Raw genomic sequence first — 16,257 nt, 5'->3', positions numbered from 1 at the left:
CACTCAGCTCATCCGCAGAGCTCCTGCTCCTGTGGCAGCCAGAAGGGAACTGCTAGGCAGGCTCTGGCCTAAGCTGTTTATAAAGGCCCGGCCCTGCCCCCTTCTGGCCATGTGACCTGCCTGGTCACCCTGGTAACCCGCACCTGAGCTGCCCGGGTGATTGGCAACTCTGCCAATCACCCTCACAGTCACGGGGCACTTACGTGACTCCGTGACACATGTCTATAGGCTCGGTAGTGCTACACTGATTAGCACTACAGACGAGAGGGACTTGGGGGTCAGGATTGACCACAAGATGTACATGAGCCTCCAATGTGATGGTGCAGCCAATAAAGTGAACAAAATTCTGGCTTGCATCCATAGATGCTTCTCAAGCAAATCCTGGGATGTCATTCTCCCATTGTACTTGGCCTTGGTGAGGCCGCAGCTGGAGTATTGCGTCCTGTTGGCTACCTATAAGTTTATAAGGGGTGTTCACCAGGACCCGGGGGACCGTTTGTTCACCAAAGCACCCAAAGGGATGACAAGGTTGAATAGTTATAAACTCCTGTAAGGCCGTTTCAGGCTGGACATAAGGAAGAACTTCTTTACTGTCCGAACCCCCAAGGTCTGGAATGGCCTGCCACTGGAGGTGGTTCAACCACCTACTTTGAATGCCTTCAAGAGAATTCTGGATGTTTTTCTTGCTGGGATCCTATGATCCCAGCTGACTTCCTGCCCCTGGGGCAGGGAGCTGGACTCGATGGTCTTCTGAGGTCCCTTCCAGCCCTAATGTCTATGAAATCTATGAAAACCATGGGCTGGGTGGCAGTGCAGCAGAGTGGTAGGCCTGCAGGAGGATGTGGGGAGGTGGGGAACAGCGGGGTCTAGAGCCATGGCAGGAGGTGCTGCCAGGAGCCTGGCCTGTCCCACCCTGGTAAAAGGGCAGGGGAGACAGGCTGCCTGCATCCAGGACCCAGTGGTTTGCCAGCCCCATGGGTGTGCATGGAGATGGGGGCTTGGTAGTGGCTGTGTGGGCCTGGGGCTTCCCACCTGACTTACCATGGTCCCTGGGCACCTATGCACAGCTGACCCCCAATCTGAGGCTGGGCAGTGCATGGCCCCTAGTGCAGAGCATCTTATCTCTGTAATGTTGCAAACTCTCACAAAAGGCTTCTATCTCCTGGCTCTGCAGGCCCAGCATGTGGACACAAGGGAGAGGTTGGAGTGGCCAGCAGGCATGTCAACTCAGGGTCACTGCTGCCCACCACCGGAGCTCTCCAGATACACCTTATGTACCACATGAGCACCATGGACAGAACCCTCCTCCTCCAGCACTTGGTAGTGGTGGCTGAGGAGTGGGAAGAGACTGCCTAGGCATGGCAGGACAAGGACCTGGCCCAGGACAAGAGGTGGTGAGTGGAGGACTTGGCATTCCAGGCCAAACTCCTGGCCCTGAAGCAGGAGCGTATCTCGGTCCTGCGGGAGCAGAAGGTTATCCTGGGCTGGGCAGTACAGGCTACTGATGATGACCATCATACTCTGGCAGTCTTGTTCATGCCCACTGCTGCCTGGCCCCTGTCCCTAGCCCTACAGACTCCCTGGTAGCCACCCGCCAACCCACAGGAGGCCATTGCCTGGGCCTGGGAGGAGGTTCTCCACTGTCTCCTGCTGGTAGGAGCCCCTGGCCTGGCCCCCATACCAAGCCCATTCCCACCTACCTGGGCTCAGGCTTGCTGTTCACTCTACCAGCTGTAGGGGGAGACACCCACCCCAGAGGAGCACCAGATACCACTGCCCATGGGCAAGCCCCCCTCTCACTACAGTCACTGTGGCGTGCAGATCCATGGGGGAACAGCCTATGGCCGGGGTGCTGGTCATCTACTCTGAAGCTCTGCACCCTAGATGCTCCCTTTTTTTTTAATGTGATGCATGTGAATAGAATAAAGATTTCTTCTTTGTGCTATACACGCAAGAAGGTATGGCCTAAATTCCTGTGACTCTAGTGCTGCAAAGGTACAAATCTTTACCAAGCTGTGCAAAAGTGGGGTAGGCCCCTCCCTATCCTTTGAAAGTCCTGTCAGAGTTAGAGTTTTAGCTGCAGTTTTGCCAAACTTTCCATATTTAGCTCTATCATTTATTTCCTAAAATTCTTCATCCCCACATTCCATTTCTTTGTTTTTCTCTGAACTTGTAATTGGAATGAACAGGGCAGATGAGCACAACACTCCCATTCCATTTGGCAAGTAAGACTGGAGTTAAGAAGAAGCTATTATCATTCTAGTCAGTGGCAGACTTTAATGGGAGTAGCATTAGGCCAAACCAGCCTGGGAAAAGTCTGTGGTTTCTTCTGAAAGGCCTAGAGGAATCAAATCATCAAATGGAAGACTGAAGTGATGAGCTGCTCCTGGGAGAAGGCTGAACATCACCACAATAAACACATGGAGAGAATCACAAATCAGAATTAGGGCTGCAAGAAATGGAAAGACCATTTTCTTTAAGTCACTACCTTTTTTTGCACAATTTTGTTGTTGTTGTAAAAAGTGACGTCTTTCATTCTAATTTGGAATGCAGCATGATTTTGAAATCCCCAAATTTACTGTGGCAGGAAATGACCTTTCTTTAGAACAACTCTAAAGTTCTCTATAAGCATTGTGCTTCAGACTGAGGTGAGGAATGAGGTATCCAGCAGTCACAGAGAAGAGGAAAATGAAATGTTGACAATTTAAAATGGCTAAATGCCAAAGCAGAACTGGAATTAATGAAACCGTACCATTAGCCAAGAGAATAGGATGGGATTAAGGAGGAGAGAGCTACTATCTACAGTATTCCTAGGAAAGTAAAAAATGAGGCCCTGGGAAGATAAAAACCTGTAAATTTAACTTCATTGTCTTATTAATTACTAGAAGCACCATATCCATCTGCTGTAAGCAACTAAAAGAAAATAAAATGATAAACAATGTTGTAGGTGACACAGTTGTGTCAAAAGTAAATCAATGCTAAGCTAATTTTTGGGAGAGGATAATAAGCCTGGGTCCCATCTATGCTTTTTCTATTGCTGAATAGTTACACCAATGTAGGGAAAGATTAATTGTTAGTTGTGACATTTCAAACTAGCCAGCGCAAACACTATCCACCTAAGGGAATTCTATCGCCTCTGTAATAATAAATCCAAGCTTCCCATAGTCTTTGACATATTTATCCTCCAAGCACTGCTGAGAGGGGAGAAAGTGATATCATCCTCTCCACATTACACATGAGAAACAGTGACACCAAATAAGTGGTCCAAGGTCACAGTCTATAATTCACAGTATATATACATACTACAATTATTGTGGATTATTTTACCTTTAATTTTATGGATAGTAAATTTAATCCATAGTGGCTATACCTACACAAGACACTAACTGCTCAGTAGGCTGTGACTACTGCATGGTAGTGTCACATGGCAGAAACTGCCACAATGCTACTGTGCAGTAGTCTTAGGTTACTGCGCATCCAGCATCATGAAAAACCCCTTTCCTTGGCATTACCGGGCAGTAACTCTGGTTACTGAACAGTTATTTAGCACTTTTATAAACAAGTGCTAAATGACTATGCAGTAATGACTGTGTAGTTAGTGTCTTGTGTAGACATGGGCAGTTAGAAGCAGTCAATCAGCTCTCCCAAGTGGGCAGCTTGCAGTAGGTGTTTTCATAGCATCTGTCCACTAGAAGAGGAGGGAGAAAATTTACCATAAAATAGTTATCCCAAAATAAAATTAACCAGGGGAAAAGACATGAATGGTACATGAGTGTTACTTACAATGGTGTACAGTTAATCTTCGCTTTCTTGTTGGTTACAAAGCACCAACTCACAGGATCGTCATAAAATTCTAGTTTACTGGATAGATGCAAAAGTCAGACCATAAACCTTGGTGCTGATCCCCTCAAACACACACACATTCATGCATGCACACACACTCACAGTAGCTAGCTCTGAACACTAAGCACTGGTGTCAAGATATACCTATCCCCAAGCGCTAGAATCTGCCGTCAATGGCCAGTCGAGACTTCCTTCAGTGTGATGTTGCTTCAGAAGTGGGGTACCGGCTGGTCCTTCTGGCTGGACAGGCAGGGTGCTGGCTCTTTATCTAAAAGCTAATGCCTTACACGTGGCTCTGTGATCATTCACACTGGACTCCACTCCTGCTGTTTACAGCCCCAGGGGAAGTGGCAGTCCTCTGGACAACCCTAAGTCAGTTTCTATTTGTTGTATTATACCCTGCTTCTACTCCAGTGAAAAAAACCCAGTTTCCATACTTAAGATATACACCCCACTTTTGTAGGCCTGATTTTTTGAGGGAAGGTGCATGTGGCAAGCAAGTAAATATTTTGTTTTCTATCTGCAAATGTAACATGAAAGACTGAACTTCTTCTGGTAACAGAAGCTAAGCAGAGTTATACCATGCTAGTGAAAAGATTATGCAATATTAAGTGCACTATATTATCTTTTTATGACAATAACAAAAACAATAACAAATGGGGTAACAAACAATAGATAAAAAACTTACAAAGAAAATATCTAAAAATCACAATATATATGCGTTATATCTGAGAGCTGTTCTGATCCACTTCCACTGAAGCCCCTGGATGGATTCAAATTTTTATATTTGTTCTTTCCAGCAGGTGCTGAGAGCAAGACACACACCTCTCTGGATGACAAAGAAGTCATTCAAATTCTCCACAACTTTGTTTACTTCTTGGGACAATGGACACACTTGCCACCCTTCTGCTACCAGAAGTGAAAGCTGACCCAATCCTGATCAGTCAGTGTTTTCAAACGAATAGTCCATTTCAGTCAACCAGATTGTGCCCCCTTTTCACAGTGAGTTCTCTCAGGACACTGCCCTTTGAATCCCAGCTGCCCCACTGTCTCTAACCTGGTTGCTAAGTTCGTGTTTCCTTCTCTCAACCTCAGTGGTATACTCGCCATGGCTTCCAGCCACCTTCATTTCACCACCAAACATGCTCAAGAGGGTTCCACCAACCTTCCAAAGACAGACACATTTTAAAAAGTTCCCCTCTGCAGTAAAAGGGAGTTGTACTAGTGCTTTCATAGGAGACCTGCCATGATTTCTATTGTGCTTCGAGGTGAAACAATGTGAATTCAGTGGCAAGTACTCTTCCCTCAAGCATGGTGTTTAGTACTACCAAAAAAAGTGTTATGATGTGTCTGCTATGAGACATGCTTTGCCTCCTACTGACAGTTTTGTTCAATATAGTGGAAGAAAATGACTATCTGGTTGGTTGGCTATGAAGAATTTTTTATGGTATAAGTTTGCAAGGACATAAATGCCTATTTATTATTATTACATTTGTACGCAGTGGTCCCAGTCATGGATCAGGGTACTGTTCCTGGCCCAATAAGCCTTTTTGCTAAATTATATTTTTCATGTCTCTTTCCAACTCAGGTGGAGCCAGAGAGCAGGGCAGACCTCAGGTTGAGTCTGTTTTCACAAGTTTCTAGAGCAATGAAACTTGATGAAGCAGAAGGCTATGTTACACATGTATTTTGCAGCATTGTCTCCTAGCCCTTGTACTTCTGCTTCAAAGACACACTGTTATACTTATCTTCTACTGACTAGGTTTCGGCTCTAGGTTGAATCAAGAGTCAAAAATATTTCTGTCAGCATTGATTTTGAAATATATGAGCAGAACTGTACAAGGTATTTTTTTTTTTAAATCCAGGAGAGTCCAAGTGAATGATGTCAGTAGGGTGATGTCACTACTTTAGTGCCTTTGTGCCCCAGTATCAGTACAAAGAACATCTAGTAAGATAACAAGCACCAGTTACGAACCTTGACAATACAGTAATAAGTCTGTGACTTCCAGCCATGATCTCAGGGTGCAGACAGATGTGACACTTTTTGCCCAATCTGGCCACAGAAAGCAGTCTATATCCATAACTAAACATAAGTGCATGGCTGCAGTCTGCTTCAAAGATGGCCAGTTAGGAGAAAATCTGAACCCTCATTGGATAAGTTTCCTTTGCTCCTTTCCCCCATCGCATTCTGAAAACAGTTCAGGCTCACGGAAAGGAGGGGCCATTGCTAGGGGAAACCAGCTGCAGGCTCGCAGCCAGCAGCTAGATTCTCCTTCCCCCTGGAATCAACAATGAATTTCTGTTTGGTCTGTGAGACTGTTGTAACTTGGAATACTTCCTGCAAAGTGTTCTAAGTTACAGTGGGAAGTTGCATTTCTGACTGCAGCCTCAGTAAGGAAAAACCCAATAAACTTATTCCTAACATGGAATCTTTGTTGCTAGTCACTGGGCACATCTATACAAGATGCTACTGCGCAGTAACTCTGATTACAGTGCATTTATTTAGTACTTGTATTAGTGAGCACTAAATAAATGCACAGTACTCAGAGTTACTGTGTAGTAGTGCCAGTGAATATCTTTTAGGCTACTGAGCTGTAGCCTAATAATACTGCACAGAGCATATTAGCATTGTCTGTGCTATGATGCACTACTGGGCAGTATTTTTTGCCTACTGTGCACTCAGCATCTTGTGTAGAGTGCCCACTGCATTGTAAGTTAGCACTGTCATTTGCCAGCTCTTTCACTGTCTGAGGTCAATGAGCTTAAGTCAGATCCATTAGAGGAAATTGTTCATTTACATTTTTCTGTATTTACAGTGTTGCTTTCATTTTATTCCAATTTAGCATTCTAGAAATATTATGATTTATGCAACAGACTTTCTTTGATCTTAAACAACTTGCAAGAGCTTTCAAGGTGCCTTGCCTTTTCAGTCTCTGAGTAGGAATTGAGCAGGTAAGTTCTGGGGATGGATGTGCATCTTTTAGTTAGCTGAGATAGCAGCAGTTTTTTTTCTGCAAAAACTGCTGGGTAAGTTATTCTGCATAGGATGAACTTGTGAACCTAAACAAAGAGCTTTCTTAATTTGAGCTGAATTGCCTCTAAAGTTTTACACAAATTGGTTAAACCTACCTGCAATGTTTGCTTATTGTCTATACCAGGAATAGCAATTTCACAGGGGAGAGGTATTTGTTTTTAATGAAAGCACTCTAAAGAAATTAATCAGGGTCATTCCACAGAAAAGCACAGCCAATGCAGGGCAGAGCCAGGAACAGTCGTTGAAAGGGGCCAACATTAAAATATAGATCTTTGCCTTATCTTGAGAAATGCCTAAGCAGGCTCACCTGAAGAGTCTTTTGTCATCCAAGAGAACAAAAATGACCTCTAGTAATGCACAACCATCTCCTTCTAACAGGCTGATGGAGAAGGCCACAGGATTTCACAGTCTCTGGCATGAAATGAAGGGTTGTGAGGGTCATGGATCCAGCCAAGATAAGTTCATGTCTAGACTAGGAAAGTTGGTTGTGTTTAAATTTGTTATCCACAGTGGTTTGAAAAAACAAACAATGGGAACAAAATTCTAAAATAGACAAGTGTTTTTTATGAAATAGAAAAAAAAAATAAAGTAAAAAATTTCTAATGAAAAAAAGTGATATTTTTAGATCCAAAAGAAACTAAAATACATGTTCAAATCACTTTCTGTATGACATCAGTTAGCACTCAGACTACCAGAACTCATAGATACAACTCCTAGGTATGTCATTTACATATATATTTACCCAAGCTGTATGCTGATCCTCACTGGCCACTTCTACATGAGACGCTGACTGTGCAGTAACCCAGGGCTATTGTGCAGTAGTATAGCTGGCAGAAAGTGTAATGAGACACTACTGCACAGTAGTCTTTCCAAAGGACATGCTGGGAATAGTGCAGAAGTGGCCCCTGCCTGCAGGCCGCAGCTATCACAGGCAGCCTGCACTCTCCCTTCCTCTGCCCCCTCCCCAAGGGCAAGTATGTATTCTGCTTGCTCCTAATTTAAACTAGGCCACTTACAGAAGACTGCATAAGATCAGCGGTTTCCAATCTGTGGTACACGTACCACCAGTGGTACGCAGACAGCCTGTCAGTGGCACACGTTAACAGATTTATTATAATTACTTTATATGACAAAAAATTGCTGGTAGTACTTAAAGTTGAACTGAAAAATTTGCTGGTGATACTGAAGGTTGTATCATTTTAAATTGGTGGTGCACAATCTGTCAGAATTTGGGAACTGCTGACTTAAATCAGTTCCTCCCCTGACTTTGAATGTCTGTATGTGGCCATTGTCAATATATTAACAAAAGATATTTTAAGTAGTTGAATAATTCAAATGATTGAATAACACAGAGTTTTGGGCTGACTACTCTGCTAAGAAAAATCTATCCAAAACTCAATTTTCTGGAAAAATTATAAAAACTCAAACAGGCATTTAGAAGTGAAATGAATTCTTAGCTGACATTGCAGCATCATTTCCAGGAGGCCAAAAATGTGATTATGAAAGACAGGATCTGCTAAACCTGCAGGATTTCTGCTTTCTACAGATTTCTTAGCATAACAAAAAAATCCAGCAACTGAAGACTCTGAGGTTTTGATCCATCTTTACTGTACATTTTGTCCTGTACAAAGAAATCAAGTTAGCAATTCACTATGAGGAGTAAGAATTATAAAAAAAAACTTTAATAAAGAACAAATTATAAGGACACTTGTATCTCTTGATGAGGATTTCATACAAAACAGAATTAAAAGCAAAAAGATATTTGTGGGTAGAAGATCTGAAAACGCACCTAACCCCAAGTTTCTGAAGTTGAGACTACTTCTGTGCCTTAGCAGTGCATATTGCTCAGAAAAGAGATTAGAAACAGAGGACTTAAACCAGTTCTGGATGACATTAATGGGGATTTTGTCACTTGTGGCATTTTTACACATGCTTTGGGGCGTGGGATGCTTTAATTAGAAATATTCTAAGAGCTGCTGTAATTAAAGCACCTGCAGCATCTCATGTATCCGTGTCCCGCACTTCAAAATGGCAATGGGGGTGCTTCTTAAATGAGCTTTAGTTAAAGAACTTTTGCTCCCATTTTGAAGCCTGGAGATGCTGATACGTGAGATGCGGAGGCTGCAGAAATGCACTAATGGGGACGCTCCAGCAGACTCAATTAATCAAATCTGCTTTGACGTGTTGTAATTACATAGCATCAGATCAGCCCCCCTGCACATCTACAGGCGCCCTTAAGGCTCAGATTCAGTATAGCATTCAGCACATTCTGAAATCCAATTCAGTGCTTTGCTAAACTATGGCCTGTGTGCAGGAGTAAAATATTCTTTATTTTAATAGCATCTGCCGTGTTTCTGAACAATTTCAGGGGAAGATGCAGTCATTTGCGTAATTCATATTTGCAGCATCCCAACAAAATGAAAGAAACTACGGAAGATGGAAGAGTAATAGAATTAACAGCAAAACAAACTGAAAGCTGACTACAAAGAGGACATTGGGTCTTTTCTGTTTAAACAAAATGATGTCTGTCCAATCAAATAACCAGTTATTAAAGAGTATGTGCCACTCTGTACAAGTGTTTTAGCACATTTCAAATCCAAAGTCTTTATTTAACAGTGCAAATTAAGATGGGGCACTGCACCATGTTTGAATCATAACAAAGTAGATGGCGAATATACATTAACCTTCATCTAGCCACCCTCTAGACCATGCAAAACTGAGGATTGCAGTCTATTTTCAAATTCATTATTTCCAGTTTTAATTATAACAAATCATTTCCTAATATTCAGGCTGACGCTTCTAATTCATCCCCTTACATATACAATCCCCTAACCAATTTATTGCTCTCCTGGGGCTTACATTAAAACAGGATGTTGTTGCAACTGAAGCAGACAATGATGTCTCTTGAAATTCTAAGTGTCAACCAGTGTAGGTTATCTCGTGGAACATGATTTGATCTGTTACTACAGACACAGAAATGGCAGTCAGATACTGAAGCAGCCTCAGGAAGCCAGACATTTACATAAACATCCCCCGCATTACTATTTCAACTGTTCCAGGGCTTCCGAACCATGTCCTCCTAAAATTTTCCTTAGAGGATGGCTGCCATTTGTGGGAAACAGATAATAACAATCCATAATAGAAGGTGAAGGAAGACAGCTGGGTGGGTTTCTATGGTGACAAGTCCATCAAAGACTGAGGGTGAAAATGAAATAGGTAACATTGTGATAGTTTCCAGGGCTTAACACTCTCACATAACTATGCATGCATTCAGGTAGTTCCAATACTGGGTGTTAGAAGAAAACTGCTGTGAAATAAAGAAGAGAGTTTGCTTGCTGTCTCTCATCATAAAGTAACACAGAGCACATTTGCTTTGGGTCTATATAAAAAAGAATAATCATCAGTCAAACAGGAAGCATCCACTCTAAACTCTGATATTCTGAAACCCAGAAAATGGAGTTGAGCGTCTGAATGAATGAGAAAGACAAGCAGCTATTAGTCCTGCTGTAAGGTAAGTGTTATTATTGCACAAAATAAGAAAATCCTGAGTCATGGCTGACTGAAAAGACTCATGGTGACAAGCAAGGAAATCTTTTTAATGTTCTGAGGAGACGGTAAACACTGCAGCAGAATTAATCTCACAGGACATATGATAATAGAAATCACTTCATTAGACCACACCAGCTCTGGTCAGCTCAGCATCCAGTCTTCAGAAATAACCAGTACCAGATGAGAAATCCCAGATCCCAAATCAAGCAAACACACAGTGTCCTCGCCAGGTGCCCACAGTGGCTTCCTACTCTCCTTAAGGCCACACCATGCCTTGTGGCTTAGCAGCCAAACTCAGAGACAAAAGGATTAACCAATTTAATTTTCTCTTGGGACTCTCTCTCTTACAGTGTCCCCAGGCTCTCCTTTCTCCTGTCCTTCAAGGAGCTCAGCCTGGGCCAGACGGACTTTATAGTCCTCCCCCAGCTTTAGTCCCACCCCTTCTGGTCACCTGTATTCCCACTCCCTTAACTGGGCACAGGAGTCCTACATAGGTAGGGTGACTATGGGCCATCTACACAAAACAACTGATGGCGAATTAGTTTAGTTTACTGTAAAGTAAGTGTGTGGTTCTACACAAGCACACACTTACTTTAAATCTCTCTAATCCTGAGTATATTTGCTACCTGCAAATGCAAGCAGCAAATTTACTTGGCATTAGTAATAGCGCCGTAGCACTTGTGTAGACGCTTGCTTGGGAGCCAAATCTGCTCCCAGTTACCTATCCATGAGGGGATGAGATAGCTCCCTGCCCCAGGGAGCTGCCTCTTGCTAGGGCAGGCTCTGTCACAGGATCCCAGGCAGGGACTATGTCCTCCTGCCCCAGCAGCAGGGAGCTTCAAGCCCCCTGCTCCCAGATTGCTATTGCGGAGCAGGGGGATGGGAGCTACCTGCATGGGGACAGTTCCCTGCCCAACCTAGAGCTGGCTGAGACCTTCTCCTGACCGGGACAGTTCCCAGCTAGTGGGTGGCTGTGTGGGGAAGCACATGAAGCCTGGAGGTGACTGTTTCAGGCAGTCCCCAGCCAACTCTGGGCTGCATATGCAGACTTCCCCATGCTGGCTAGGAACTGTCAAAGTCAGGGGCAGGTTCCAGCCCAGTACCCCGGCTGGGTGATCAAGGCACAGAGCTTAGAAAGAGCTGCAGGGGTGGGGCAGGTCCCAGCCCCCTGCCCCGATCCGCCAGTGAGGCAACTAGCACCAAGCTAGATGCTAGGTGCCCCACTGGTGGATTGAGGCAGGAAGCTGGGACCTGCCCCACCCCTGCAGCTCTTCCCAAGCCTCATGCCTCTGATTGGGGAGCCAGGGCCAGGAGTTCCCTGCTGCTGGGGCAGGGGGACATTGTCCCTGCCTCAGGAGCAAGCAACCTCCTGGGTCCAGGAGATAGCTGCCTCCTGACCCAGTGATCTTTGGCAGCCTCTGGGCTAGCACCCAGGAGGAGCCTAGAGCTCCCCCCTGGCAACCACAGGAATGCATTTCAGGTCTGCAAGTCAATGGGCACAAATCTGCTCCCTAACTCCCGAATACATAGAGACCTACCCCAAAACCCTTACTGGGAGTGTCTACATGTTGCTGTACGGCAATGCTATGGCACCATGCTTCAGTACTTCCTTTTGGAGAGAGAGTCCTGGATTTCAGAGGCTGGTCCCAGAGGGCTGTTGAGAATTATAGTGGATGTCCCAGAAATTCAGGTGTGCAGGCCGCATTCTGGCCAAGAGTCGGAAGGTGGGAAGGCAGGCACCATTGCTTGCCCAGCATGAAGCCCTGCCACTGCCTGGTAAGAATGTGGGGGAGGGTGGCCAGTGTCCCAGATGATGTCCCAGATTTCTGGGATTTCCATATGGTCAGCTTATCCATAGTGTAAATAGCAGCTCACTGTTTCTGCTGCTTGCAGCTCTGTAGCCTGCTTTGTAGCATATTTTTCTTTGCAACTTTACTCTGCCTCTTTGCAGTATTGTATTCTAGCCTGGTTACGAGTCCCTGTTACATACCCACCTCCTTCTTATAAGCATACTGTAGTGAGGGTTTGGCTGCATATGGTATTCACATCTTAAGTCTTGTTATCTATTCCTTTGATGTGATGTATTGGATTTCATGCTCTGCAGCCAGGGCACTGCTGTTTCCCACCAGAATCTTCTCTCATTCTGATACCAGAGGATATCTTCTTAAGATCACCAACATTATTTCTCTCTTCCTTTCAGCTGATATGCACTCTTAGCTCTCAGTGGGTTTTTACCAATAGCCCTCCCCACCAGTCCAAGTCCCACCCTAGTGCCCCCGAAGCCACAGGGCAATTGTGGCACTCTCTAGACTACTGCTTTGACGTTTCTACAAGAAACCAACATTACATACATTTTTATCTGCAGGGACCTATCAAAGAGCAACTGTCCATTGAACATAGATATAGCTTATATGGCTTCAATGTCTTGTTCAAAGATAACTGTTCCCATGGCTTGACTTTTTACCGTTTTTAACAGGATTTCTTTCCATTTTATAATTCCTGCAACCTTCTTTTAGCCAACTCATCATCAACAAAGGCAGTGGACCCAAGTCTGTCAGCCTTCAAGTTCCTGTTAACTTTGAGAGGAATATACAGATACTTGAAAACCAAAGATGGTAAATCCCTTAATCCTGGGGTGACCTTGACACCCCCTTTTCCAAGGAAAAAATCCCTTATCACACTGTAATACCCTATGAACATGTTGACTCTCAAGATCTTCCTAATTTTTAAAAATCTTCCCTACAAGGTCATAGTTGCCCATAGTCTATAATACTTTTATCATGCATTCCTCATCTTTGAATTTAACCATACTACAGTAACTGGGTTGCCCCTTTGTATTCTTAAACAGTTTTACATATGCAAATCCCTAGGGGTGCATTTAAGTGGGAGAGGGGCTTGAAGTGGCATGGACACAACTGGCTTACAGTCAACCCTGCTGTGGGAGCAGCAGCCAGGGACTTAAAATTTAAGTCCCTGAAGGAAATCAGAATCCTTCCCACCTTTCCCTCTGCATTCAGCTGCACATCTCCTTCTCTCTCCTTCCCTTCCCACCCCCTCCACTACTACTGCTGTCTCTGGTTGCCCTAGAGGCAGGGACAAGAAGGAGCTCCAGAGCTACTTCTGCCTGCTCCAGCTGGGCTCTGTGGGGAGCTGGGCTCAACCCAGAACAATGGTACCTGGGGTCTGTTCATGCGCGTGACAGTAAGCACATTTTTCCTCAGAGAAATCTGACCTGTTTCTTTGCTGGGTTTGATAGTTTCTTGACTGCTTTCTTTTCTCCACAGAAAGGAGGGGGTGGAGAGTGTATCAGGCTTTCACTTCATTATGTGTTATGTTCTACTTCAGTCACTGACACTTACTGACCTTCCTGGGTCTGGACCTCATACCTTTGGAGCAGAGACCTGTAAGCTGACCTGGTAAAACAATAACCATGAGATCCTAGCTCCTGAGAGGGGCTCCTAGCGGTAACTTTATGATTATTATTATTTGCATACTACCATAGGCAATGCGTAGGGGGATAGGGGGTGGGCACATGACCCCCATGAGACTGGCTACCACTGAAGTCGCCACTGGCTTCTGCAGACAGTCATTGCCCACACCTGTCCCAACCTCACTGTTGACGTGGCCAGCGGTGGCTGTGGGCGTTCCCCACTTGCCAACAACAACACTGTGGGCAGCGGCTGCGGGTGGTCCCTGCTCACTGCTGTGGTGCCCCCCAGTGTGGAAGGCACCAGCTGTTCATGCATACTACTACTACTAATGCTCCCTCTACTGCTAGTACCATTACAAACAGCTATTGGTATTATTAAACCTGGTCCCCCACCACATGCCAGGCTCTCCTTCCTCAGCCAGGCAGCTGAGGAAATTCACAAGGGTCCCCCTTTTGACATGTTTAGGATGAAGCTGTTTGGTGGCCCCCAGTGGGAAAATGGAAGGAGGAGGCTATTTTAAACAGTGAGTATCTATTAATTGTCCCAATGTGCTTTATTTAAGATGTGGCTCTTGTTGGCAATCTAAGGGCTTCCTTACTTGTCCTCTGGAAAGATCTTTTATGGGAAAAATCCCAGCAAGAACAAACACCTTTCCAGGTGGAGATGGGTTTCCCATTTTGCCTGTGAGGTGGCACTCCAGGCCCCACATTTCTCATGCCTCTAGCCCAGTTATCATGGTCCACTGCAGTTTCGCCTTGGAGCGCAGCTTGTGAGAAGGAAACTAAGCTCATCTGCTACTGAGAGCTGGAATGGTGGATTACCAAAAGGGGCAGAAGAAAGGAATCTTTTATATTTCTACAGTATAGAAAGTGTCAGGACAGAAGTGTCAAAGCTGATGTACAGACTTCCCAGGATATCTACAGATACGAAAATGAGCATTGATGGTGGTGCTGTAGGAAGTGTTCAGGTGGACCAGGCCCAGGGAGTCATAATCAGATGCCAGGATGTGTTACTGTGTCTTGAAAGAAGGTACCATGTAAGGCTCACACAGCAGTACTGTGCTGATGCTGTTGGACCCTGAGCAGGGCCTGTGGCATGTTTTCTGCAGAGGAGTGAAGGGAGCTGACCATCTCAGCAATACTATGAGTTTCCCCTCTGGGGTGATTTCTTATCCAAGGCCATGAAGGCTTGGAGCCACTAGAAAGAGACATGCTGTTTGGGGTTAATGCACTCCCTTTTCTTGGGATGGTGGGGGACAGACATTGAAGTGATTTCCATTTACCCCTTTGGCTCTCACACCAGGTGAAGAACATTTCAAGAAATTCATTAAAATTGCTCCCTTGAAAACATAAATGGCCTTGTCTGATATAAAGGCATCACTGAGGCAATTTTCCTGAGTTTCAACAGAATGTGTGTGGGTTTGATATGGAAAATATTTGGAGCAGGTGCAGGAGGAGGGAACACACCCACTGCTGTTGCTATCTCTAGCAGAGCCTGGCTCTATGTACAGTCTGGCCAGAACAGGGCAGGACCATCTCTGGGGCCCCTTCATCTCTGGCTCTGCTGGGGAAAGTGATAGCAGTGGGCAGAAGAGGGCAGGGAAGGGAGGGGAGGCACCATGCTTCTGAGCAAGGAGGGGAAGGGAGCAGGGAGGGAAGATTTGTACCTGTTTGAGGGACTTAAAAAGCAGTTCCCCACTGTTGCTCCTGTGGTGTGTGCTTTGCCCACTATTGTGAGGGAGGAGGCCAAGAGCTGTAGCGCATCCACCCCTGCAACTCAGGTCACTGCTCACACACTGCTTTCCAAAATCTGGATCTACCAATGTAACTCCCTCAACTTTCTCATCAGACTCATAATAGTCCTCCAACTTATATCAGTTGGAAGCCTACTCATACATACCGTCTCAGAATCACAGACTCATAGAAAAGTAGGGCTGGAAGGGACCTTCAGAGGTTATCTAGTCCAACCCCCTGATTGAGGCAGGATCATCCCTATCCAAACCATCTAGTAATAAAATCCATTGCTATTTTTATTTTATCAATACTGCACAGTCCATCCTGACACAACACAAAACATTACGCTCAAGTCTGCCACAGGTAAAGCAGGTAAAACTCAGTAGACACCCACACAGTCAAATTGGTCGCCAACTGGCTGGAGGGCCGCACCCAGAGGGTGGTGGTGGATGGGTCCTTCTCAACCTGGAGGGACGTGGGCAGTGGGGTTCCACAGGGCTCGGTCCTTGGGCCCGCATTGTTCAACATCTTCATAAGTGATTTGGACGAGGGGGTAAAAAAGCACCCTGTTCAAATTTGCTGATGACACTAAGATGTTGGGGGACATGGGCACACCAGAAGGATGCAACAGGCTACAAACAGACCTAGACAGGTTACAAGGGTGGGC

Source organism: Crocodylus porosus, unplaced genomic scaffold, assembly GCF_001723895.1.
Source record: "Crocodylus porosus isolate Cpor-Errol unplaced genomic scaffold, CroPor_comp1, whole genome shotgun sequence".
Lineage (NCBI taxonomy): Eukaryota > Metazoa > Chordata > Crocodylia > Crocodylidae > Crocodylus > Crocodylus porosus.
This window is presented reverse-complemented; position numbering follows the sequence as displayed.